Here is a 27,920-nt window from a genome sequence, read left to right on the forward strand (position 1 = left end):
TATCGATGAGTTATGCAGTTGGGCAAGAAATGTCATCTACTTCCCCCATAAGTCTGTAGATTATCATGATAAGTTCAGGCTTTAGTTCATTTCAGACAAAACTTTAACAGTTAAAGCCCCTTTTAATATAAAATTTCTACATGGATATTTCAAAACGGCACAATCTGCCCTCGTACATATAGACAGAAGAACAGCCAGAAGAGAGAAGAACAAACCAATGCCATATTAACATACATTGGAAACATGTGACAGCTGCGACGGCGATAGAAACGCACTTATGACTGCTAGGAGATATGTCAGCGTGATGAAATGAGAGAGCATGAGCGTGAGTGAGTAGAAGCGTAAGCGTATGTGCGGCGAAGTGGTTGAAGGCTACGTGCTATTTCAATTAAATTAATTAAACTTCTTGAATGGCGTCACTTGGCAAACACATCCATGTGCTCAAACGCATGTGTTTTTTCACAAGCACACATACACATATGTACATATGTATATATTTACACACGTTAAAGTTAATGCGAGTTTAAATAGTCGTTAATTTGTTAGTTTAAATAAACTCGTACGGATTTACAAATTATATAAAAATTAATTTCTATGCTAGTGTATGTGTGACCACAGATATGCTTGTATGCGTATTTGCATTCCACACTTAAGAGCGCATTAACGCGCGTGTACGCCAAGTTCTATGCGCTTTTCGCGTTTAACCATGAGTGCAATATTTTCCGCTTTAAAACGTTTGAATGTGTATGTTTAATTTGCAACGGTTTTTTTATACCCTGATCGGGGGCTATTAAGGTTTTCAAATATAAACATATGTTATATACATGTATGATGAGCAGCGTGAGTTCCTTTTCTCTCCAAGAAGCTGTTGTGGAAATCGCTGATATCAGACCATTATAGCAAATATATTTGTCACATAAACTGTTCGATTAAAAAAACAAAAAATGAAATATTTTCACGAAATGTGGCATGCATCGTTGCATAAAATAACTGTATAATCTCCAAAAAAATTGTTCAGATCGAACCCTTATAACACGTAGTTGCCATGCAAACTGATAAATCAAAATCAAAATCAAGATAAAGATCCTTTTTGTACACTTTTATGCTACAAAAATGCACCTGTGTAGGGTATTATAGTTTCGGTGCAGCCGAAGTGAATATTTTTGTTTTTTTTTTGCTATCAAATAAGTCCGTGCATTGTTTGTGATTTCTTTGTTGTTGCACTTTTTGTGAGTAAATGATTTTAGCTGGTTTAATTTCATTTCAACTTCAGCGTTTATGCCCTTATGGAAATATATAATATACACACAAATACATATGTATATATATTCAAAGTATATGCAATTAAAATGTATCTGTGTATGTGCTTACTCATCAAAAAGTAGACAGCAAAGTTAACAAAATAATCGCGCCACCGCAAGCAGCTTGATTAAAATGTTGAACATCTCACTTATTCGTGTTCATCATGTAATTTGTATGCACGCTTATACATATATGTATGTACGTGGGTGAGTGTGTTTGTGATGTAATCATACATATGCAGTTGAGCGTGGAAGTGTGTAGATTTACGGTAATTAAATTCGCCACTTGCGAACTGTTTAGGTGTTGTACATTTTGTACGCGAGGCGGGAGTGAGAAGAGGCACATTTAACTCATTTAATCGCTAGTACTTGGCTCAATTGCACACTTTAATGGCAAATTTCAACGGATATTGAGGGGAGAAATCCACTTGCCGTGTCGATATATGCGCTCATATTTGTAACTCTTTTTGCCACTTTTTTCATGCCACCGCGTGGAATGTTACATCTTTCATTAATTTCATTAATTTGGTTTTGTGTTTGGTAACTTAAGCCACTCGAGCCTTCTGAAATCCATAGCATATCTCCGTACTAAATTGTTAATGACTATAGTAATGAATGTATCACGTGGGTTATTATCTAGGGAATTATAGCAAAGCAATCCTTTCAAATATTTCATGAATGAATGGGAATATAAATGTTTTAATTTATATAATTACTGATTATTTAATACAAATAAGATTATAATAAGAATTTTACGATAATTTAATTTTTCTCGTGAATAAATCGCATCAGTTTTTTTCAAAGGTTACTGGTAAGGTTAGGTGACGTTACGTTAGGTTATGTTAGGTAATAATGTTGATCCACGATAAAAGTACCACACTTTGACAGTTCTGAATAAGTTTTCTCTGCTACCATAAAGTTCTTAAGGAGCAATTCTAGTGTAACAGTCTTAAAAAGGTCCTTCACAGCTGCAGTGATTCCGGTCCGCCGTAGATGAAACCAAAAACAAAAAAAGATAAAACGTTAACTTTGGTTGCATCAAAACTATAATAGTCTTTATAAATATAAAGGTTTCTTAGAAGAACTTGATTATGATCGGTTAGTTTGTATGGCAGCTATATACTATAGTGATCCGATCTGAACAATTTCATCGAAGATTACACCACTTTTAAAAAAGTTTTAGCCAAGTTGTGTGTTTTGTTACCATGTACCAAATTACAGTCATGTATCTTAATTAAGGATTTTTGTGGCGCTCTCACGAGTAGGTGGACGATTATGAAGATGGTAACCATGTTTTCCAAGTTTGAAAGTATCGCAAGAAGACCGAAAACCGCGGCTGGTGCATCGTCAATTCAGGCAAATCCAAGAGTTTTGATTCGCAACTTATCGGCGCAACTTAGAGTTAGCAGACGGTCCTTACAATGAATAATTCATGATGACTTAAACCGGTTTCCATACAAACTTCAAATAGCAAGCAGGTTAAACCCTCCAGATATGAAATGGCCGAAGAATACAATAACTTGATAAATTGCCTGCTTATGTTTGATGAGACCCATTTTGATCTAAACGGAAATGTAAATAAGCAAAATACCGTATTTAGAGTGATTAAACTCCTGAAATAATCCAGAAGACGGAACTTCACCCAGAACGAGTCACTGTGTGGTGCGCTGTTTCATCAAGGTGTATTATCGGGCCATAATTCTTTGAAGAAAACGGTGTTACAGTAACTGTCAATGATCATCGTTATCTAAAGATCTAGAAAGATTTTTTTCACCCAGAACTGCTCCGAAGACGTATCGCTTTCAATAGCGCTTGGTTCCAGCTAGATGGAGCAACAACACACATAACCAGACCAGTTATTGTGGAGCTCCAACGTTAATGAATTGAAGCAGTCCATTAAATCGATAATTGAGGCAATCCCGACTACAACCCTTCAGGCCACAATGAATATTTTTATAATTAAGTGTCGCATATGCGTGGCTAAGCATGGAGGCCATTTACGGTCCATAATTTTTAATAATAATTAATTATAAAAAATAAAATAAAAATTGCTAGACAATAAAAAAACTAAATTTGTGACCCAGTCTGTATAATCTAATTTTCGCATTAACAATGTAATGTCTATACTTTTTTCATTTCAGATTAAATCTGTACTCTTTGCTTGTACTATTTGCAATCACTCTCTGTATTTGAAATATCTCAGTTGCCACACCTTTAACAAAACAAGCGATTTGGCCAGAATTATTATTACTCGCCTCTATAAATTTGCCACAGCCTCAAGCTTCTTTGTCGATTTACGAGGGTTTTGTTGAGCCGAAATTAGGAATTTGTGGCGTCAGGAAGAACTGACATTCTTAAAGCTGTTCAAGTGGGATCCTCCGTCACGGAGTAGTCACTACTGTCTAACTAAACAATCTAACCTCTCCCTTGTAACCTGTCGTCACTGATTGATGAAGTTATTTATTCAAAAGCAAATATCATTTCTGTTCTCCTAGAGTTTAAAAATCATGCAACACGGTTAAAAGAAGACAACCTTAAGTCCTTGTTGTATAAGGTTTGTTGTTCAAACCTTGGTTTGCTGTGAATCTAAATTTCCGAATCGCAAGAATTAATTCTCTCATTGTACAATCGAATAATGTGCTAAAATTTCGCAGCAACATGTAGAGGGTGTAACTTTAGGTAGGGTATTAGTTCCACTGTTTCTGTATACATTTTGATAGTGAGGAAATGAAACAAAATTTATGTAAATTATATTGATTCCGGTGTTTTTATAATATACAGTTCCTTGATTCCAAGAACTTTAGTCTAGTGGTTATATGTCGAGTCCTAAAGAAAGACCAGGAGCTATATGCTGAGTACCTCAAGGAAAGTGTTTTCTCCAAAATGTTCAACTTCAGACAGAATTTTATTTACCTCTAAAAGTTTCAAGCCATTGGTCATATTTCTAATTTATAATAGTTTGGTCACCATTAATATAATGTAAATGAACGAAATTAATCATAACCATTTAAATGTTGATATAAAATTTTTCATTTTAAATTTTAAATTATCCCAGCTAAGCATATAAGTAGTAAAAATTTGCAAATCAAAAGAACCCGTCACGTACTTAGACGGCTAAAGAAATACTAAGAATGATTGTGTCGTTTGCGAAATTGCTAAGCAACGTATATTAAAAAACTTGCTAGACAAACAAAAAAACAACAAAAACTTATTTGCTGCCTATATGGAAAACTGAATTGAAAAAGTTTTTTCTGTCGCTACGCTTGCTTGAAAGCAAAAATCTGCCAAATCCAATATATACCATAAAGTGTGCAGAGATGTGTGCATATGTCTGTGTGTGTTATTTGGTTTTGTATGCAGAGTCACCTGATATCTGCACATATGTAGGTGGGTGCATATAACTTTGTCTATCTGGTTTCTTAGCAAGCCAAATCACCAAGGTTTTGCTAATCGCTGCGTGTGTTTGTGTGTGCACATGACCACCTTGTTTTATGCTTAGCTGAGCTATTTACTGGTATGCAGAGGAATTTGTGGAATTTTTAAAATTGCTAGACATGCAGCAAAGTGCCCAATAAAAAAGTCATAATCGTCCAATTAGACTTTGCGTATGAAAAGTTACGCCTTCGCTTGTGGCTTTGTGTGCGTGCGCACTTTCAGGTTCAATAAAGCTTGTTGCTGCGAAATTAACGCATTTTTGCACGGCATTAATATCGGTAAGCGTTTAGCTGTAGCTGTGTGTGCATTAATATTACTATACTTAACTGGTTATATTCATGAGGCTCATAAAATTATGAAAATTTTCTGAAATAAATTTGTAAAGACGTGTGATGCGTTAACATTAAAATTTTAGACGTCTTTAGTGGGTCGTAAATTTTAGCCTCTGACTGCAGTCCGACAATAGCATGGCAAATAAAAATTCTAATACAAAGTAGTAAAGTTTAGCGTCGCTATAGAGGAAGCTATAAAAGAATTTAAGTAGTAGCAAACAAGTTTGCGATAAAAAAATATATCATAACTATCATTTGCGCTTCAAAAGTTCTGTAGCCCGACGCAGTGTTCACTTCGACCGATTTCTGGTATGTACAAATTCACTTAAGCTAATTTGGGGTTTATAGAACCACTTTCTGTAGAACGATTCAAAAAATAAATATTTTTTATTTCATAAATTGTATGGAAAACTAAAACAATCTGAGAAATATGTTTATTCCCCAAAATTTAAATAAAAATTCCGACGCGTTCTATTTCTGTAAGCCATCAGGACCCGAGCAAGGGATTTTTTCAAGTCGACTTTTTTGGATTTTAACCGACACTTTTTAAAGCATTTTTTCTGCAAAGGATATTTTTTATACTTTCTTATTTTGACCCCTGTAAAATAAAAATTATTTTCTTTTTAGAATAATATAAGTACAATTTTTTAATGTTTTTAATTTTTAAAAGGTCTATTTATGTATTTTAAAACATAGTCGCTTTTTAGTCCCGATACTACAACTTCTTTAACTTGTCTTAAAAATTATATTTAAATATAGTGCGATGACATTTTTGCGGTGCGCCATGCATACTAAAACTAAACTAATGTTTTGGAATACGAGTAACTGTAGTATCTTTAATCGGAAGCTATCTAATGGCAGGCCCTTTTTGTTTTTGGTAGCTTTCGAGATGTTATACTCGTCGTAGTGGTTTGGACAATTTTTTTGTTATAATGTTGTATTATTAAATATAAATAATGGTTGTTGACTTGGCTTGGTCACCGACCTCATAAAAAGAAAACAAACGGGTCACTGAAATGTAAACATGTATGGTTTTAAACTTGGCTAAATGTAAACAAAGTTCATTGACCTCGGCAGAATTTAAACAAAAAGGGTCATTGACCTCATAAAATGTAAGCAAGGGGTCATTGACACCATAAAATAATTAAATTTGACCCGAACTGGTCCATTTAAACTTGTTTTTCCTTCAAATTGGTACAAACTTTTCCATGCTCGTGCGAGTTTGATCTTTATATGTCAATTAATTTCTGTTTCGTAGTTACTTGGTGACCTCACAAAAAGTTTTTATACCGATTTGTATCATGGAATTTTTAACCACAAGTTTGTTTGAAATTTTTCACGGCTGCGAAATTCACAAAAATTTTGCAGAAGTGCTTTGGAGAGCCTACTTTATCACTAACAAAAGTTTTTGAGTGACATAAAGCGTTCAGGGGAAGTATGTGGAAAATTTAATACAGCGTTGTTTGTATTGGCTCAGGAACTTTATTGATGGCGATAATAAAAAGTTGTATTACGTGTTATATAATTCTTAAAATTCGTGAAAATATTGGCTTTTTTGTCATTCCGTGCCAAATTCGATCGGATGTTGTATCCATGGTTTTAAATATAATTAAATGAAAAAATAAAAACAAGTAAGGAATGGCTAAGATCGGGTGTAACCGAATTACGCAGAACTTTAGCACTACTTAAATTTTGTTGCATACTCTTTATAAACAATTTGTTAATTGCCACACAGATTGTTTCCAAATTTTCTGCATATGCATTAAACTATGGTTTTCCAATACCTCAATTCGTATTCCCTTAATACAAAAAATCTAAGTTTTTACACATCTAGCATAAAATGTTTAATAAGACGGTCATACAAGGCATTCGAAAATCTATGTGTATGCCTAAGTATATCCGCTTCATAACCAATTATCCTGCATAACCAGATACATATGTATATGCATTTCGACAATTCGAGCATTTCATCACCCACAAAAATTTTCCTCATTCCTCTTGTTGTGTGATTTTGACATTTTCTTATCTGTTTCGGTAGCTCCCTTGGGTCATTCTTTACGATTGTTTCTTGCCTCATTGAAATATGACAACAAAAATAGCCCCAAAGGTGAAATTCCAGCTGTCATTATGGGCTTTACGCTTTGCTTATCGGTGGACAATACAAACAATATCTTTGTTGTTGCGCTTGCATATGACAGTTGATGAGAGGCTGTGTGGAGTGGGGAAACATAAAACGAGAGATGTAAGCAAAGTAATAATGCCGATAACCAACAATCGGTTCCTGTTGCGGCATACGCTGTGTATTGAGACATTGTTTTTCATTCTGTTGATGTTAAGTGAAAGTGAATGGAGCCGTTTTGAAATGTCAGCAACAATTCAGAAATGTGAATGCATATTTAAGATATTTAAGAAATTCATTTATGCACGTAAGCATTGTAAGTGGAGAGGGAAAAGTAAGTTGATATAAAACTTCCAATTTGTTTTGTAAGCGAGCTAAAATGAAAGTGAAGTAGAGAAATTGATAAAACAAGAATAAAGTATGAGTACGAAGGTGACTATGAATATGAGTATAAATATAAATGTGAAAATAAATGAATCTGAATATGAGTATTAATATGAATATAAATTTGAATAAAATTATGAATATGAATATGAATATGAATATCAATATGAGTATGATTATGATAATGAATATAATATTAATATGCATATGAATAAGAATAGGAGTAAAAATTTAAATGTAAATATGAATATGAGTATAAATATGAAAATGAATGTAAAAATGAATATGAATATAAGTATGACCATGAGTTTGCATACGAATATCAATATGAAAATTAGTACGAATATAAATATAAAAATGGATATGAATATGAATAATAAGTATGGGTTTAAATGTGAATTTGGGTATAAAGAATAATATGAATAAAGGCTCAATATAAACATTAATGTGAATAGGAATATAAATATACATAATCATTAATATGTAGTATGTAAATAGAGACTTTTTACTAAAATGAGGTATATTAGATTATAAGAAAATTTCGGAAAACTAAACTTACAAATTTTACTATGAAAACAAATGTTAGTGGTATGAATCAAAACTAGGTTAGCTTTGGCTATACTGGCTGGCTGTCATACGTTGCACCTATGAGTTTTTTGCTATGTCAGATAGTTTAGTTCGAACTGCAGTATTCGTTATGCAGTGAAGTAAAGTAAATCCCCCGAAAAATTAAAATTTCTTGCCAGTGTTACCACCTCACCTCAAAGTTATATTGCTTAAAATATTATAAAGTAATACCTGACTTATTTTTTATACAAATAGCATGTCTTTTAATAAACATTTCAATGAAAATTTATTGTGAGCGTTGCCACAATGTTTCGAAATCGAAAAATTTTATTTCTAACTTATATATTTAGGAAGTGCCACTGTCTCCGAAAGTTTCTTCAAATCATACCGAAATTATTGATCTTTCTCCGCTTGTCAACTACTACAACAACAATTTTAATTATATCTCAACGTACTTATGCACGTATGCAAAGTTATATACCAGAGCACGTCACGCAAACGACTTTAACCAAATTGATGGCAGCAAAAAGTGACCAACCAAATATTTTCATTGGCAATTTCACAGCATGACAATTTGTTTGCGAATGCCATTTTCATTTTAAATAACAAGTGCATATAAAATCATTGAAAGATACCAAAGAGAAGATATTTGGAGATGAGGTGCGGCAAGAAAGAGTAAACTTGTAAAAATTCGCTCGAACAACGAATGTGGGTAAGCAGTTGATATGGAAAAGTGAGGGTGATTCGTTAAAGCAGTGAATTCAGTTTGCGCTTAAAACATAAACAAGATACCTAGATAGAACACTGAGAAAACCATCACAATGGAGCACTTACCAAGGCGCGAAAAACACGCTAGCTCTATTCAGAGAGATAACCTTAAAGTCCTTAACCTAAGAATCAATTTTCTCATTTACTCAATTTTCGAATACAGGTACTTAAGAATATTATTCTGCTATCTCAAATTATTTGAGTTTCCTTATGCAAAATATTTTCCAAACGCAACCGAAATGACTAAGCTTCTATGATCTTGTAGAAAAATTTGAAATGGTAATAAGTCATAATAAGTGGTACACATCATTCAATTTAGTGAATACATAATGGAAAAATATTCTATTATATCGAATCGAATAAAATATGCACTAAATATAACGAGCTGAGAGACGAAAAATATTTTTAACTTGAAAAATAAAACTTAATTCTATAGCAGCCTGTATTACCGAACAACCCTCGTTAATAAGTAAATTGGCTATATAATAAAGGCAACGGCAAATTGGCCAACAACTAGCGGCCACTCGAATGCGCCGCCACTGACGAAGCAACCAACTCGTTTGTGAGTAAATCAACAAAGTTGGCAGCGAATGGCGAGCGTAAGAAAAATGTCAGTTCAATTCGTATGGCGTTGAGCGTTAACACGACAACAGCAACAACAATTGTCAGTGCAACAACAAGCAAAAGCAAGGTGTGTTCATGCATTATCAAAAACAAAAAAAAAAAAACAGAAAGTAAAAATATAAATTTACCAAAATGTAAGGCAGCCACAAAAGGCAGTGGCGAAGAGGGGCAACCACGACACCATTTATGAAAATTGCAATGGCCACAGAGAAGGCAGCAGGACGCACAACTTGTGCTTTTGGCAGCGCCATGAACAAACACACAAACAACAAAAGCAATCGCCAAGTACAAGAATGTCGACAATAATGTGAACAGCAGCAGCGGCGGGCACCAACAAGCGAACTCAGCTGTGGCAAGAGTGGCTGCAACAACAGCACAAACCAGCAGTTGCAAGCTGCACGACAGCCATGTTGCAACAACGACTACGCTACGACGTTGACGCACTTGGCATGTCCACATAATTATTACCGGGAATTGTTGACAACAACACAATCGAGGCCGACAGGCAGGCATAAGCGCAGCAGACACACACGCACTCGCATACACATATACACATCGGTATTGTAAAAACAGTTGAGTGAAGATATTTATACACACATACTTAACTACATATGCACACATATTTGCATAAGTGCATAAATGTGCGTGCAAGTGCATTCCAGCAGCGACCAGCTATGGTCAGTTTAAGTACTCATATGTGTGCTTGTATGTGTATATTGTTGCAACGGTGCACAGGTGCGTCGCTGCCATCGTGTGGCATGCCAAAAACACTTTTGCCACTTAATTTCTGCAACGGTTACATAACGCAAACAAACCGAGCCCATTGAGTCCGTTTGACATTGCCGTATTTTCTTGTTGTTGGCGTTTTCTTTGTCGTTGTCATTGTTGTTGTTGCATTCATTATTGTTGCGCATGTAGTGCGTCGACTTGCAAAAATATTGATTAATTTTTTGTGCAATCATATTAATGAGTAAATGTGGCATCGAAGGCAGTGTTGTGTTTTCCGAGGAACATGTGCGCAATTAATTTTACTTTCTCGCTTAAATTTATATAAACGCTTTTTGGTTATGATTTTATTTGTAGAGTTTTCGTAGTTTATGCCTGATTTTGAATGTTGTTTGAACTAAAGTATCAATTTAGTTGTGGGAAAAATATTAAAAGAGGTGCAAGTAGCTGTAAAGAAAGACAGAGGACTCCTCACGTCGGAGATGTCCAATTTGCCAGAATTTCTTAATTTTCTCCGAAATTTCGTTTGTAGGTTTAGAGGGGATACATCCTGTATCTTTCCTGTATATATCAAGGAACTCAAACCGTTTGGTGCAGAACCGTTTCAGAAACTAATCAAAAAAATTGAGCAATTCAAGCAAAGGACACGTCCCATATGGAAAGTCGACCACCACCGGTTACTTGCTTTACAATTGTGGTGGTTTTGACAAGCATACCATTAAGAAGTTAGAGAAGAAAGCAGAAAGAAAAATGGGCAGAGGTTCCTACAAGTACGTGTGCGTGGTATCACCACCTATATCGCCTTGCGTAAGTTTGAAACCTCAAAATACTACGTCATAATCAACGACGCCCCTGACCAGAGAGATTTCATTAAAAACATTTTCTCTTTCACCTCATAGACTGATTGTGCTGTGTGGATTGTCGCCACTGGTACTGGTGAAGCCGCTATCTCCAGGAACTGGCGTTAACCCTTGGTGTGAAACAACTGATTGCTGGTGTCAATAAGATTGCTTCGTTCGAACCACCACACAGTGAGGCTAGTTATGAGGAAATCAAGAAGGAATTATCCTCATATATGAATAAGCTGCGCTGTTGTCTTCGTGACGATCTCTGGCTGGCATGGTGATAACATGTTGGAACCAACATGCCACGGTTCAAGAGATATAAGGTCGAACGTACGGAAGGTAATGATGAAGGAATCACCCTTATCGATGCCCTTGATGCTATTTTGCCCCCATCTTGCCCTGGGGTCCTTTATTTGCTTGTGAGGGCTCAGGCCCCTAATTGTAAATGCGATATTAAAATTACGTAAGAATTAGTTTCTTTTATCAGTCCGGGTCAAATTTGATCAAATGCCTATCCAGTCTCCGTATTTCTTAAAAAAAAAATGTGCGTCGTTTTCTTGATCAATTCTTATTTCCTGATCGCTTCTTGCTGTAATAACTAATTCTTTCTCGTCGAACTAATTAAAATTTTAATGTTATAGTATCTCTTTTACATTTGAAGAATGAGTCTTATATTCTTATTTATGATTTTTATTAGTGCGCTTAATGCTCAGTAACTTTTCATCACACAGTTAAGAACTTATGCTGGAAACAGTCACCGGCGTTCCGACCTTCCGTACTTACCGCCAATATCAAAAAATATTTGTCAAATGTTATGACCGTAGTGGCAACGTAGAAATCAGTTGTTCACTTTGGTTTTCATTTGACCAATGTTGCCATTGCTCAATTTGTATACATGATTTTGCACACATTTAGTTTTTTTGTTATAATTCTTCATAGTGTAAAATCTTAAAACTAAAATCCAACTATTAGTAAAAATTGTCTACCTATTTATAAATAAATGTATTCGACTGTGATTTTGTGTTAGTTTAAGGATATTTTAAATATAATATATTCAAGACAATTTGTTTAATTATTACAAAATATCGAGACTGGCAACGCTGTGTTGTAAGAGAGCAAACAGCTGACTCGTTTTTACGGAAAAAATCCAATTTTCGCGTATATCCCAATGTACGGTCGGACGGTATTCTGAGAAGATAACCATGAGAGCAGAGGACTTGACCTATTTACTGCTTTTCATCGGCGAACGATCTTCGCGCTCTCTTTTCTCTTACGAAAGTTTATGTGTATTACCAGAGCTATTCGAATTACCGAGGCCTTACCTAGTGCGAAATGACAGCCAAGTTTTTTATTCGGGTTTGACTTCAATTTGGGCAAACTAATGCTTAGTTATTTTATTAGCTATCTTACATTGCCTTTTATAGCAGAAAATTTTAAAAGCTTACTTTAATTTTGTACTTGATACTTACTTTATAACTTGATTCATCAAAAGTTGTTCATGGTTAAGGTGGTTCTGTTACTTTTACGGGCATAAAAGGAAATATGAAGACATTTGAGAAACTTCCATTTGGGTATGCTTGACTTCAAAGTAATAGATACACCTTTCCTTAAAGAAAGCTGGAGTCAAATTATTTGTATAAGATAAGTTAGTATAAGTTTATAAAATTTCTAAATTCCAATATATAATAAATTATATATTATATTTACATATACCACTGGTGATGGTGATGATCATTTTGTTAGAGGTTTGTTCGTTCGAACGAGGATATTGTATGGTTCCGATCTATCTCTTCTTCTTTGACTCTGGAACCGTGAGTCGGTCTGGGCGGAGAAGACAAAACGTCGCCAGTTGCTCTATAGTTTGCGAAGTCACGCCAGTTGTACATCCTAAGTGCAGACAAGTACCTAGTCTATCCAGCAAATTCGTTGGACTTATATGTGATCAGTATCCATAGGGCCACATCGGACATAGCGCAACTATTACTACTACTGTGAAGCAAATGGTAACCTTAAGAGTAAAGTTAAACTGCAGAATGTGATTAAGAACTCTTTAGTGCCTTTTTGTCGCATATTACATAATTTCTTTAATGTGTAAGATTTCATTAAACACAGTTAGTAGAAACAAAAAAAATATTTTCTCTTTAACTTAAATTCATATGTTTCGCTGCATATGGTATACTCTTCAGTGCTTTGTATTAATTTTTCTGTGCTTTCATGCACAACCGCCAACAATAAATATATGTCGGCTAATTACAATTTAATGAAATTTCCTAGGCAACTGCTTTTACTACAAATAGCTTAGTTGCAAGGACAGTAACGAGCGGCAACATACGCTTCTAAACAGGCGCGGAAAAGCGCAGCAACAATGCGATGTGCGATTTAAAATAAGCGCGGCAAAAGCAATAGCCAAAGATGGGTGAAGAAGAAGATAATGAGAAGCGCGTAAAAAGAAAAGGGGAAGCGTGAAATGCAGAAGCACGAAAGGAGGGGAGCCAACATCGTTGGAAAGTGTGGAAAAACATCTGCGTACAATTATAAATTAGTTGTAATAAAACGCTGGCTTGTTATTCGGTTTGGTTGCCATCGTATTTGCATTATGTCCGAGTTGGCATTTACGCTGCAAAGCGGTTAGCTGTAAATGAAATAATAAACACTGTGTAATATTACGGCAGCCAACAACCAAACAACCCGAGGCGAATACAAGCATTAATTAAACACCTCGACTGCGAAGCTAGATAATAAAGTGATAAAGAAAGAGAGAGAGAGGCAGAGAGAAGAAAGATATGTCGAAGATTGTTTGGTAGGCCAGCTCTAGTTTGTTGTAACAGATGTTGCAACGCAGCAAATAGTTCTTGTTGTTGGTTTTTGTGTATAATTTTTAAAGTATCAAATAATACGATAATCACATGGACAATCAGGTTTCAGTAAAATTATTCTCATTAAAGTAAAAGCAATTAAATTCATACCTAATCTGGGATATTAAGGCTTTATCTTAACCTTGCTCCAGTTTAAGCTCACTGAGAGATCCGCGCGAATAATGATTCTCATTTTGAATTCCCTTAGGTTAGTCAAATTTACTTTTCACTGCTTAAAAACAGTTATGGGTTTGAATTTTGGAAAGCATTATATGAAATAATATTAATACACACATCAGAGCGCACCCTAGTAATCTTTTTACAATTAGGGTATTATTACATTGCTGATCAGTATCAGTTGTTCAACGAACCGAATCACCTATTACGCTGAACAGGGTACATTAGGTTAGCCCCGAAGTTTGTAAAACCCAGAAGGAAACGTCGGAAAACCTATAAAATATCTATATATTAATGTTCAGCGTGACGAACTGAGTCGATTTAGCCATGTCCGTCGGTCTGTTTGTACATACGTAGCTTAGTCACTCAGTCTTTGAGATATTGTTCTGAAATTTTGCACACGTACTTTTCTCCTCAAAAGGTTGTTCATTTGACAGAATCGCTAATATCGAATCACATATATCATCCACTCAAAGTGAAATCATCAAAATCATGAAAAATCTTTTGTATTTGTGAAGGAATTATATCTTCGGTCCAACCAAAGTTAACGTATTTTTCTTGTTGCGATTAATTTCTTTGAGAAATCTCCTGCCATGGCCCATAAGTACTTAAGATATTTTACATTTTAATAAATGACTGGGGTATAAAATTGACAGAGTTGTAAAAATTAGATGAGTATATGAGGCTTGAGAAGGATCTTGACCAATTTCTTTCATTTTAATTCCTTTGCGAGCTTTACGAATATATTTTTTTGAAATCGATTAAGTAGATCTTTGGATAGGTTAGAATAGGTTAGATGGCTGAGCTACGAAGATAGTGGGGGATAACACTTAGACTGCTATATGCAGTCCTTTCTAAAGAGAAATAAGAATTTTTGCTGTTGGAACACAATTCGACTTATGTACTTTATTTCGATTTCCGCTTTTTGATGTCTAAAATTGTGAGATCAGTTGTATTTTAGCATTGATCAGGCAAACGCGAGACGCATTTATGAAGGCAAAGAGCTCTTTCGTTTAGTAGACTCTGCAATGATAAAGAAGCCTGAATCTGGAGTAGGTAAACAATTAGTTACACCTTTATCAAGCCTTCCTTCAAGATTTAATCAATAAAATTTCTCATTGTTAGCTTTAAAATACCACGTTTAAAAATTTTTGGTGCAATTGTTTAGAATTATGCAAAACTCTCTAAGCAGATCGTTTTTTAATTCGTTCAGATTTTCGAAAAATTATTTCTGCTTATCTAGTCATCCCTCATCATGCACCATACAACCTACTTCTCTAAACAGTTGTAAAAATACACTCGAACAACGATTTGTCAGACTTTGCAGTGTTGCACAACAAACTTCGTTTAAATCATTAGAAATAGAGAGAGATCCACTCAACTAAAGTGCGATGAGCACAGTGAGACTTTCGCTCATTATCGGCAGCGTTGCGCGTTGACAGGTAAATCTCGCTAGATTCTACACTTTTGTCATGACATCAAAACTTTTCTTCGATAACATCACATTTTTTTGCTGTTATCTCTCACATTTCGCAGTCACACTTGACTGAAGCGAATATTTTTTGACACTTTTGCGTGATTTATGTCACTTTAAGCTGCCAACAAGTGAGTTACAAGGCTTCAGATGCAGCAAACTTTTGCAAGAGTCATAGCAGGACAACAACAAAAACGGCAAAGCACATTTGCTAAACTTACATTAATATCTTGAGAATTTTTATAGCGCTCTTTTCTGCTATCGCCTCGCCTGCTCCCTCGCTAAATGCAGTGTCATGGCGTATACGTAACTTTAAGTGCACTCACACCGCACACTCACCCACATACTGCAGTGCATTGTAATGGAAAGATGCGCAACCGTAACAGCGTTTCATGGCCATTCATAGTTTGCTGAGCACGAAAGTAAGCAGCAAAGCAAAATAATTGTATTTGCGAGAAAATTGAATTGTGCGAGATTTCCAAAGTGGAGCAGAAAGTGAACGATACAAAATTGTGTGAGTAACAGTAACTTAAGTGAAGGTAACGATGAGTTTCTGCTGCAATTTTTGGAGCAAATAAAATTATTTAGTAACAAACCAAAAACAAAAATACGGGAGGTATAAGAATAATATACATAAGAGGGCCTGATTTGGGCACTGAGCCCATAGTTATGGGCCAATTACACCATAGACCACAAGTTTCAAGTTTTGAAAGCAATATTTTATGAATAATAAGCACACACGGTGTGTCAATTTTTTTGATGGGGGCTGGGTCATATTCGTCAGGCATGGCTCCGTGTGACTTTTTCTTATTTCCAAAAATAAAGAGAAAATTAGAGAGAACCAAGATAGATGAAACGAATGAAAAAATATTTTCTTTAAAAACTAGAATTTTTCTCTATATATTCTTTTAGGTACGCAAGGTGAGTGAATCGAGTCGATTGTATGTCATTTCTAATAGGATGCTCTTATTTTGGGATTTATTGTGGGAGTGACTTTAATTCATAACTTGTCTTTTCCAGGGATCTAATGGAGGCGTGAAGTATATATATAAAGTCTATTTTTCAATAACAGCCTCACCTATTACCCGTGAAGGCTTGATCATCCTTGTTATCGCTAACGAGGCCCTGTTGACCCAGTAAATAAGCGGTATAACCTCTAATTCGCACAGAGAAAATTATGTTGCTTACATATTGGCCTGGAGGCCCGCTGGCAAGTCCAACACAGGGCCCAGTCAAATATTCATCATAACTCACATTATTATAGATGCCCCAAACAAAAATAATGAAATTTGAGCGCAGAAATCCTTGACGACCTTTGCAATGAAGACACCGATAAGATTTGAAAACAGGAACATTTGTACGCTCTTAAAATTGCCACGAGTGCACCAAGTCATCAGGGAATGCCAAGCATATAAACTCAATCATATAAACCAGGTGACCAAAGGTTGTCGAAGTAATGATCGCGGTATGTGTTTTCTATATTCTGGCAAGCCAAGTAACTGGAACAAATATATACACACAAACACATATATTGGATGCTCTAACGACGATCATCTCCAGTTGTAAGATGTCAAAACTTTGGGTATATTTCTGATCTGAAGGAGCTTCTTTATCGTTCACGGCTAGTTTTTCTCTTCACTTTTAACACTTTTCGGCAAATTGTTTGGAAACTGAAACAGTTTAACTAGAAATCTTTGAAAGTGAATATAATTAAAAGCCAATTATCTAGGTTAAACCGACGTTACTTTAGGTTAAAAGTATAGCACAATGTTCTGAATAGATCAATATATAATTCTTTTTTGCCCATGTAAGCGAATTTCCGTTGTCGTTCTCTGCCAACTTATATAGTTTTTTTCCTTTTCATATGCCCTTGAGATAGAAATGTATGGTATAGTATTTAAAAACAAGAAAATACGTTAACTTCGGTTGCACCGAAACTATAATATCCTTTCCAAATACAAAAGATTTCGTACAAGAACTTTGATCGGTCAGTTTGTAGGTAGCTATATGCTCTAGTGACTCGAGTTGCACAATTTATTCTGCTCTAGTGATCCGATCTAAACAATTCCTTTTGATATTGCTTCGTTGCCTTAGGAAATATCTCATGCCGTATTTTTTGTAAATATATCTCGTTAAATAGGAAATTTTTCCAGACAAGCACTTCATTTCGAATATTCAGTTTGTTTGGCAGCTGTATGCTATAATGGTACGATATCGGACGTTCCGAAAAATGAGCAGCTTCTTGGTGAGAAAATGAGGGGTACAAAATTTCAGATTAATATCTCAAAACCTGAGGGACTAATTCGTATGTATGCAGACAGACGGACGGATAGGGCTCTCAGCTTGTTACGCTCATCATTTTTGTAAGTAGCTTTGGGATTGGCCTAGCCCTGTACAGTAAGAGAAACACTGGAATATCTGTGTTGGTTGATATACATATAATCAAATTTCTATTGCCTCTGTTTCTGTCGGCCGAGATAGTGAGCAAAGTTTTGTTTGTTTTTTCATTATCCTTTGACCACACTGAAAAATATATAGTTTGCTTAATTACGCACACTACTAGGGCATGATGGTATATTCACTTCTTACAACCACATCGGGGTCTGCCACCCCACTGCATTCCCTCCAGCCGTATATTTAGTTACAGCTGCCGTCGATTCTATTTCGACTGCCAACTCATGGCTTGCACTTAACCTTATCAGGGTGAAGTAATATTATTTACACATACTTCCTTCTCATTCTTGTGGGCTATTCATGTTCGCACTTCATTGCTACGTTAGTTGCTTGAGGCAGGCGGCCACAACAGCAATAAAACAACACAGAAAAGGTATTTAAAGCTATATGCCTGTGTATGTGCATGAAGAGATGTATTTGACCATTGTTATCTCACCGGCCTCAGGCACTAGCTATGCTTCATGATTTTCTTTATTTTAATGTTTTATTTGGCTTTTTATTTGTTGCTTCACACCGCCTTTTTGTTATGCTATTATTAGGTATGAATTCAGCTTTTTTTGTTGTGGCCGTTGCTTAATTTATGTTCATTTACATAATTTAAGCATGAATTTGTTATAATGAAGCTTCATTTTATGTTGCATTCTGAATTAGCTGATTTGTGTGGTTCGGCGTGAGTTTTTGTGTTGAGTTGTTTTCATTAACGGTAAATCCGAGAACTTAATAATAATTGAGATAAGCAAATATGCCGTATATTGTAGGGATAGCATTGTAGGAATCTTTTTGGGAGCTGGGGGTTTTGCTATGTACATATATATATACATGTATAATGTTAGAATATATTACATACTTTTAAATCGCTAAAACAGCTTTCTGGAAATTACTCGGAATGGAGATGACAAACGCTGAAAATATTACTAGTATACTATAATGTATTTATTTCCAGATAACACATAGATGTGAACCATAGCTTATTTCAGCACATGGACAACACTTAATAAGAAAACGGTAAAAAGTGTTTGAGAGCAATTGAGTGATAACAATTATGTGCTTGAACTATTTAGAAACAATCATGCCGCCAAATAATACCAAATTAGGAAGAATTTTGCAAAACATGCTGACAAATTTTTAGACTGTAGGAGCAAATATACTCATATAGTTAGCCAATTTCCGCAATCATCTGGATACATTTTCGGATAATTAGCGGAAATTATGGTAAGGAAAAGGAGTATGCGTTATTCGACCAGGATCTCAACGTGATGGCAGAAAGGTATCAAAGTTGATGGTATCGTCACATGACGGCAGATTAGTGCTGGTCCTTAAATGAAAATTTTTGACTAGAAAATTATAAAGTAAATCTTATTGAAACATTTTATTAAAATATTGTTTATGTTTTCGACATTTGCTTCTTTATATACTACGATATATTCTTAAACAAAACTTACACTATCAATATATCTGTTATTGTGTTTCATGTTTTCTGATTTTTGTAATGTAAAATGAAAATAAAGATTTAAAAATAGACGAGATAAAATTTTACAAAACCATTGATATTTTAAAGAACTGTGGACTCAAACATATCCAAAATCGATCTTATATCTAGGGCAACAAAACCACTGGTAGATTAAATTATTCAACATCCTCTAAAACTTTTAATAGCAGAATTTGAATGAATAAATAATAAGTGTTATAGAATGTGAACCAATTCAGGCACATGATGACGAAAGCACTACTGATTGAACTAGAACAACTACTACATCACAGTTGTTATATCCACTTCCAAATTTCAAAACAAAAAAACATTTTTTGCCTACACGAGTATGTTGAATGACCATATATTTCAGAATATTCTCCGAAAATTTGAAGTTGATCCAGCAAATACCTTTAAAGATATAATCATGCTTTTAAGAGTTTTTGAACTTAGCGTAATCGGTAATACCACGACAATCGAGTCTACGTAAACGGAACGAAAACGGATTTTGATCCGGTCAAAATTCTGTCGTTACAACAACAACAACCCTATAGATATATTTGTGAGGTCATTGTCGAAGAAAAAAAATGTCTTATATTAATTTCGATTTTATAAACCAATCTGTAGTATAAATTTTTCACAGAAAATAACTTTTTTGGGAAGCCGCCATTTTGTCAAAATCACAATTTTGACTAGTTTCTCAAACCAGCCGAACTTATCTCTAGTATAAGTAAACCGTTTAAGATTTTGGTTGAGATAATTTTAAGCAGAGATATCGTCCTCACCGCTTTTTTCGTACATCTTACTGGAGATCGGCAATGGGATCAAGTTAATCCAAAAGTTTTCAATATTACTCAGCGATTATTAAAATGTAAAAATGTTTTTTTTTTTCATTATGCCTCCTCAAAAAACAAAGAACCAAAAAGTGTTTTTCGGACTTGCAAATTGCTATAACACCTTCATTATCTCAGAATTACTCTCAGCGTATCAACTTACACAAAAAATATTCTTAGAACCTGTTATTCTTTCTAGGCATGCATCGAAACCTTGTTGGAATAAAAAAGTTAATTTTTATATATTTTAAAAACCAAAAAATTTATGTATCAGTATTATCACCTAATTTTTACTTACTTCTACGAGCAGAAATACGTTTATAGATAATTCTTAATAAAAGGTTTTTTTAGAGGTCCGGAATTTCTTAAAGGCATATCAAATTAAACTTATGCACTCTCAAATCTGTGGTAAATTATGATTAACCAGCTACAGCTTATCAGTTGGAATCTAACTAAGTTAAAAAAATCAGCATTAGAGAAAAGCTCTCTCGACAAGACAAATTCCCTGTGGCAATCATCAAAAATTTTATTCATACACTGAATGTTTTAAAATTTCCAATATTTTGGTTGTGTCATGCATTTTTCCGTACTTTATTTGAAATACAATATCCATACCTCTAACAAAGTCATCCTCTACATGAACACTCCTTGGTTATCACTATTTAATATGCATCACCTCAGTTCTTCTTCTCCTTCTATGTCAGATTCGCAGCATCATGAACTTAAACTTCAACTTCGACTTCAACTTCCAACAAGTTGGTCAATGCAAACATAGTGTTGGTGGTGTGGTCAAGAGCTCAGTGCAGCTTAGCTCACCTCCACGACCACAACGCAACGCTATAAACTTGGCCATCTTAGCACCTTCGTACTTTTTTGCATTTTATATGCTGACACTTGCCTTGCTGATGGTTTCACACCATTTTGTTGTCGTCACTGCTGTTGTTGTTATTATTGTTATTGCAAATACGTTTTGCGTTGCACATGTATTTGTGAGCGGTGAGCGCTGAGCGAGAATGAGAACGAAGTGTGAAATGTGATTATGTGGAGGGTTTGTGTTTATTAGCTATGATTGTTGTTGTTATTTTTATACCCTAAACAGGTTTTCTTAAGTTTATCACGATGTTTGTAATATCCAGAAAAAAAATCGGAGACCTTATAAAGTATATGCATATATAAATTATTAGCGTTACGGATTTAGTCGATTTAGCCATGCCCGTCTCTCTGTCTGTCCGTCCGTCTGTATATACGCGAACTAGTCCCTCAGACTTAGAGATGTCGATCTGAAAAATTGCACACCTTCTTTTCTCCCTATGAAGCTACTCATTTGTCGGAATCGCCTATAAGAAGAAAGAATAATCTAGAAGATATCTTCACAAAATTTGGCGCGGATTATTGTTTTAGACAACGCTTAATCTCCAAATATTTTGTAAAGATCAGACCCCTATAACGTATCATACAAACCGACTGATCAATATCAAGATAAAACTATTGTATACTCTTGTATATACCTTCATGATCTAAGACATGCAACTTTGAAGGGTATTGTAGCTTTGGTGCAGCCGAAGTTAGCGCTTTTTCTTGTTGTTGTTGTTGCTCTAGTTGTTGTTATTATTGCTGTTCCGACTGTCTGTTTGGCTGTGGTCATTGCGATTGCGGCTATAAAGTATTAAAAAGGATGCATATAAAAAACAACAACAACAACAACCACAACAATAATAACAACAACAAATGCGAGCCAACGGTGCGCATTCTAGTGCGAGCGTATTTTAGAAATTAAACCATTTATCTTTGGTTTTTATTCGTTTTAAGTTGTTTCTTTTATTATTTTCATCCCAATGTCCCTGGGTGTTATAGCTCCATTATATTGTATTTGCTGTTGTTGCACAACTTGCCACTCACATTACTTACGCTGTTGCCGTTGGTGCCACAAGCTTTAATTTGCTTATTTTTCGCCAAGCATAAAAGTAATTTGAACTTATTTAGTCATTAAAAAGGATAAGTAAGGATAAGATAATTACGTAAATTAGCAACACTGTACATTTGCTACAGTAGTATGCGGCTGTTGTCGCCTTGCATTTTCCACAATATTTGTGTGCACTTGAAAAACCATTTTTGCTTAGCTAAATACAGTGAGGTACATTCGGTGCAGATTGTGAGGGTACAAATTAAATTTACAGCGTAGGTTGCAGCTCTTTTTAATCCTTCAAATAGAAAAGCGAAGGTGTAGTTGGGTGTGTGGATTCGAAAGCTAAAACTTCTCTTATTTGCTGACTTTTAAATCTCATGCTCACTCTGTGGGTGTTGTCATGTTGTTTGCAGTGTGAAATCATTATTTTTAATTACACTGTTGTCAGTAGCTGCTTTGATTATGAAGCAGTTAGATTGTTGACAAGTCGACTGAGTTGCGACGAACGTCATTCGTTTGTGAAATAAGCAAATAAGTGTGCTGTAATGATAGTAAACATACTTTGTGTAATTATTTTGTGCATATCTGGTTTAATCCTGATTTTGTTTTATTTTTGTGTAGTGGAAAGTTCTTTATAATTAAATTCGCCCACTTCTCACTCACTCTTTATACTTATTTCATTTAGTGTTTAATATAAATCATTTATATACTTATTTAATTACGTGTTTAATATAAATAATTTTTATTGCTTTGTTTCAATAATGGAGGTTCGTTTATCTTACGAACAACTAATGTCTTATTTTGAAGGAAACTTTTTTATTAAAAATATTCATTGTGAGATCTGGAACTATTCTGTGCCAGCTTGCTGTTGTAGGATTATATATCGAATATAGATAAATTTTAAAATATTCTCCGAAAATTTAAAGTTGATCTGATAAATAGTTTCGGATATATGGCAAAATTTAAAGCGCCTTTTTCTCGAGACGCTGTTATCTGATTGGTGGAGCAAACTATCTTCGAAATGGCTGCCCCCTCCACTTGAAATTCTCACACGACCTTATTAGATATATTTGTAGTTTTGATTTTTCAAGCCATTTTGAACTGTACATTTTTTCACAAAAATCGATCTTTTTGGAAGCCGCTTTTTGTTAAAATAAAAATTTTTCTTACCGACAGTGACAAGTGAGTTCAAAATTTTCAAAATGAATTGCCGATTAGTTATTCAATAATGTTAGTTAAATGCAAACTATTTTTATTTGCTTATTAAATAAAATCTTAAATCATAAAATAATGCCGGACATTTGGTAATATTTTAGGTTAGGTTAGGTTAGTTTAGATGGCTGATTTCCCAAGATGGAGGGAAACGCACACTTGGACTGCTTTACGCAGTCCCTTGAAAGGCTAGATAAAACCAGAGGTCTGCAGTTGAATAGTAAGCCTAAACGCAGCGTCTTTAACTTATCATAAATGTGCTTAAGTGCCTTATATACGTACTTGGATATGTAAAAGTACGAGATTCGACGTATTTTATATTATTTCCATGGATCAGTCACAGGCGAAACATTCATGTAGGAAGTGCTGCGATAATACTACCTCATCTTCATTCTTCTTCTTCTAAATTTTGAGCAGCTTATGTAACTGACATCCGATAAAATATTCAATCATAACGCATTAATACCAATCGGTCAGTGTCCAGTTAAAACCTCTACAACTACTGAAAGGTGAAATTTGATGAGAGCGAAAAGCTCACTAGACCACTTAAGATTTACCATGCTCGCTTGCTGATCTCACCTGGTTTAAAATCATCTCATAGGGAACCGCAAGAAGCCAGCACAGTTTCTACTCCTTTCCGTTCTGCAGCTAGTGCGATCTATCAAAGTTCACTAGCCTTCCAGTTCCCTGCAACTCCGCTGTGGGCAGGCACCCAAACCAGTCGAATCATCAGTAACTCCAGAGTAAATACTCACCACTCTTAACCAAGCTTATTACTTAGAAATCTCTGCCGAGTTTATTGTCAATAATTTTACTCAAAACGAGTATTTTAAATTCATATTGGACTTAGCATATTTCAAACTTACCAGATACCAATTATTTTTTCCATAAAAATTACTGGCTACTCTCAAATGTGTTCTAAAAGTTATTCCTATGTTATATACACCAGAGAACATATATGATATACGTTCTCTGTATACACAGTAAAAGAAATATGATTCAGCCGCTGTTAAAACTGAAGATAAAAGGCTTGTTTACTTTAGATCCCTATTTTTAAAGCAAAAACTGAAACTTGAAATAATCCACACCCTAATATTCATATCTCATTTGTGTATAAATGAGAGAATTTATTAATGATGCTTATTTATTTTGTGATTTCTATATTTACACCCTGAACAGGGTATATTAAGTTTGCTATAATGTTTATAACAGCCAAAAGAAAACGTCGGAGACCCTATAAAATACATACATATATAAATTGCAGCGTGACGAGCTGAGTCGACTTAGCCATGTCTATCTGTCTGTCTATCCGTCTGTAAATACATTCTCTGAGTTTGTGAAATATAGAGCTTAAATTTTGGCCACATTCTTTTCTCCTCAAAAAGCTGAACCGCCGATATCGGACCACTATAGCCTATAGCTGTCATACAAACTGAACGATCGGTGTAAAGTGCTTATATGGAAAGCTTTTTCATTTACCGCCATATCGTCATCTAATTTGACATGGGTGATTGTCGCAGCCAACAGAGCAATTTCTTTATAGATCCAGATCGAGTCGCTGTAGCAATTAGCTGCCGTACAAACTAAATGATCAAAATCAAGTTCTTTTAATAAAACTTTTTTACTTGTGAAGGTTCTTATGGCTTACGTATAACTGAAGTTAACGTTTTTTTTTGAAATTCGGAATTATTATTCCTCTTCAAATTGTATTTAATATGTTTTGAAAGTGCAAACCATCCGAAAAGCAGTATTATTTTAGATCCTGAACCAGAAACCAAGCAAAGTTAAATAATGCATATTACGTTTAGTCGTTATTTTAGCAGAGCTTGCTGCTTTTCAATACATCTTGGCTGTTACTGCAAAAATGAATTTTGTATAGCAGCACTATTAATATATATACTTACATGTTAGCAATATACATAAATATTATGTATATATGTGCACATTATACACATGTATACATAGGTATATATCTACTTAATGTGTTTGTGTAGAGGCACTCGTCTGCGCATCGCTTTGTCTCCTCAACTTATTCGCATAAAAGATAAAAAGTCATTGCTGCAGCTCGCCTGCAGACAAACGATTTAAAAATGCCATTTCACACAAACACACTCTTTCTCTAACATACACACACATGCATGCATTTGTAATGTAAGTATTGTTAATGTGCCGCGCGCAGCCAACGGGCAATGATCTGCGGCAGCTACACCAACTGTACACCATTGTGTGTGTGTATATTTTTTTCGACGCTCGCAGCTTACACACAGTTACACATCAAAATGTTGCTGAGCGCTCGTGCGCATGTGTGCGTGTATTTTAAGTTACATTTCTGCTGATTTGATGACGTGAAAACTTTATTTAACTCGCTGCTGCCTTTTGTGGGCTGCTTTATGTGCGCATTGTTGTTGCTGATGTCGTATATCTCTCGGAATTTCTTTTATTTCTCAACTGTTTATGTGTGTGTGCATTATTCTTGCTTGCTTTAGCTGTAGTTGTCCTGCAGCTACAAAGCACTTTTTTAATTTAGCGCTCGACGCTCAGGATGTACTACTTAGCCCACAGCCCACAGCCAGCAGGAAGGATGAAAGAATGTGAAATATGAAACATTTGGAACTGCTTTAGCATGCGCCCATTTTGTTGTAGTTACGAGTACATTCGTGTCATAAATTTTGAAATAAACTTTTCAACACAATTTTTCGCCGACTTTTCTGTGCAAATTTTTTTTAATTTTTTTTTTTTGTCGTGCATCTTCACAATTTTGTCATTTCTCCGCACGACACTACGTGCTCTTGTCCTTTCACTCGCGCATATAGACACGCACAAACATATTATTGTTTGTTTGGTGACTACTGCCTACTTTCGGGCGCTTTGCAAACTCGTTGCCGTTTGTCGTTTGCCATTTTACATTTGCCTATTTATTTTTTATGCATAACTGTTTGCTTAAGTGTGTGCATGTGTGCGAATGTTGCCACTCGCTCATGCTCTGCGCTTTGTTTGTGTTGCTGTTGTTGTTGTTCTTGTTTTTGCAGTCATTGTACGCGCCCCAAATGCATCAAGTGCGTTGTGAATTAAGCAAATTGCAATTACGTGACATTTTTTTCGGCAGTGCGCACAACAACAATAACGAAAACAACAACAACATCAACAGTGTATAGATAAAAATGTAAAAATTGCCCACTTGACTGTCGGTTGTTTGCCTTTTGCGCAGCTTTGTTGATTTTAATGTTGCTATTGTTGGTGTTGTTGACTTAGTTGCAAACACAAATACGAACATACACATAAATAGGAATATTTTTGTTACACACAAATTAAAAGAAAAAAATTAAACAATATAAATAAGAGGGCAGACAAAATGCGGGCGCCAAAAGTTTTGGATGTAAATTTTAAAATGGTCTGCTAACTGTAAATGCATTAAAAATAGATTTTCGAATGCCGCGTTGCATTTAATTTAATTTTCAGTGTAACTGACCTGCACGTTGAACTGCAAAAAATATTTTTTTATTTTATTAATTTTTTTTTGTCCCACACGGCGCCTTATAAAACAAATGGAATGTTATATAAAAACAATATTTATGTTTATTTGCATATACTGCGCCGTTTCGATAAATATTTGGCCTAAAAAGGTTAAACAAAAATCTGGAAAAAACTCGATTTATCTCCTTTTAGTTCGTTAGCCCTGCCTCAATGGCTATTCGACTTCTGAAAAATACGTTTTCTGGAGATATAGAAGTAGGCCTCGGTGGCCGAGATAACCTTTTCATTCATTTGCTGATTTGTTAAAGCTTGTATGGAGCAAAAGTTCGTAGCCTATGTTATTGCGATTCGATCAATTTGGTAATAGTCGCGGTGGAGATGTAAGCCGGTGAGGTGAACCCTGAGCTCTTCTATTTTTAGTCGTTCTACGTGTTTGATGAATCCCAAAACACGATTGCTGATTGTCATCGCCTCAAACACTGCTATGAAGTGATCACATGGTTGTACTTGTCGTCAAGCTTTCTAGCGCATATCCAATCAGTAATCTCCCAACACGAAATTACGTATTTTTATCATATCATATCATCTTTGTCGTTGCCATTTTTAAGGGAACCTGTGCGCGACTCAATAAAAACCGACATACGATCACATCAAACCTTTTCCTTTATTCTGAAAACCGTGAACATACACTCATTCATATGTTGTTACTACGAGTTAGATTTGACTGAAATTAATCCACACGACTGTAAATTTCTCTTGCGATATTGGCGTCATCAGGTAGTGAGGTTTTATAAATCAATATTTGCTCACCTTCGTAAGCATATACAATGTATAATATGTATGTAGGGAAAAAGGACAGGCTAGATAATTTTTGAAAAAAAGAAAAAAAGCAACAAATCATAGTAGGATGAAACCTATCAGAAATGAAAGATATAACGAGAAACATTATGGGAAATATAATTTACA

General features: G+C 35.0%; 1 pseudogene; it reads left to right on the top strand.

The window, feature by feature from the left end:
• Positions 1 to 319: 319 nt before the first annotated feature.
• LOC106617141 (elongation factor 1-alpha 1-like) lies at positions 320 to 11,568 on the top strand (annotated as a pseudogene).
• Positions 11,569 to 27,920: the final 16,352 nt, after the last annotated feature.

This window comes from Bactrocera oleae, chromosome 5, assembly GCF_042242935.1.
Source record: "Bactrocera oleae isolate idBacOlea1 chromosome 5, idBacOlea1, whole genome shotgun sequence".
Taxonomy (NCBI): domain Eukaryota; kingdom Metazoa; phylum Arthropoda; class Insecta; order Diptera; family Tephritidae; genus Bactrocera; species Bactrocera oleae.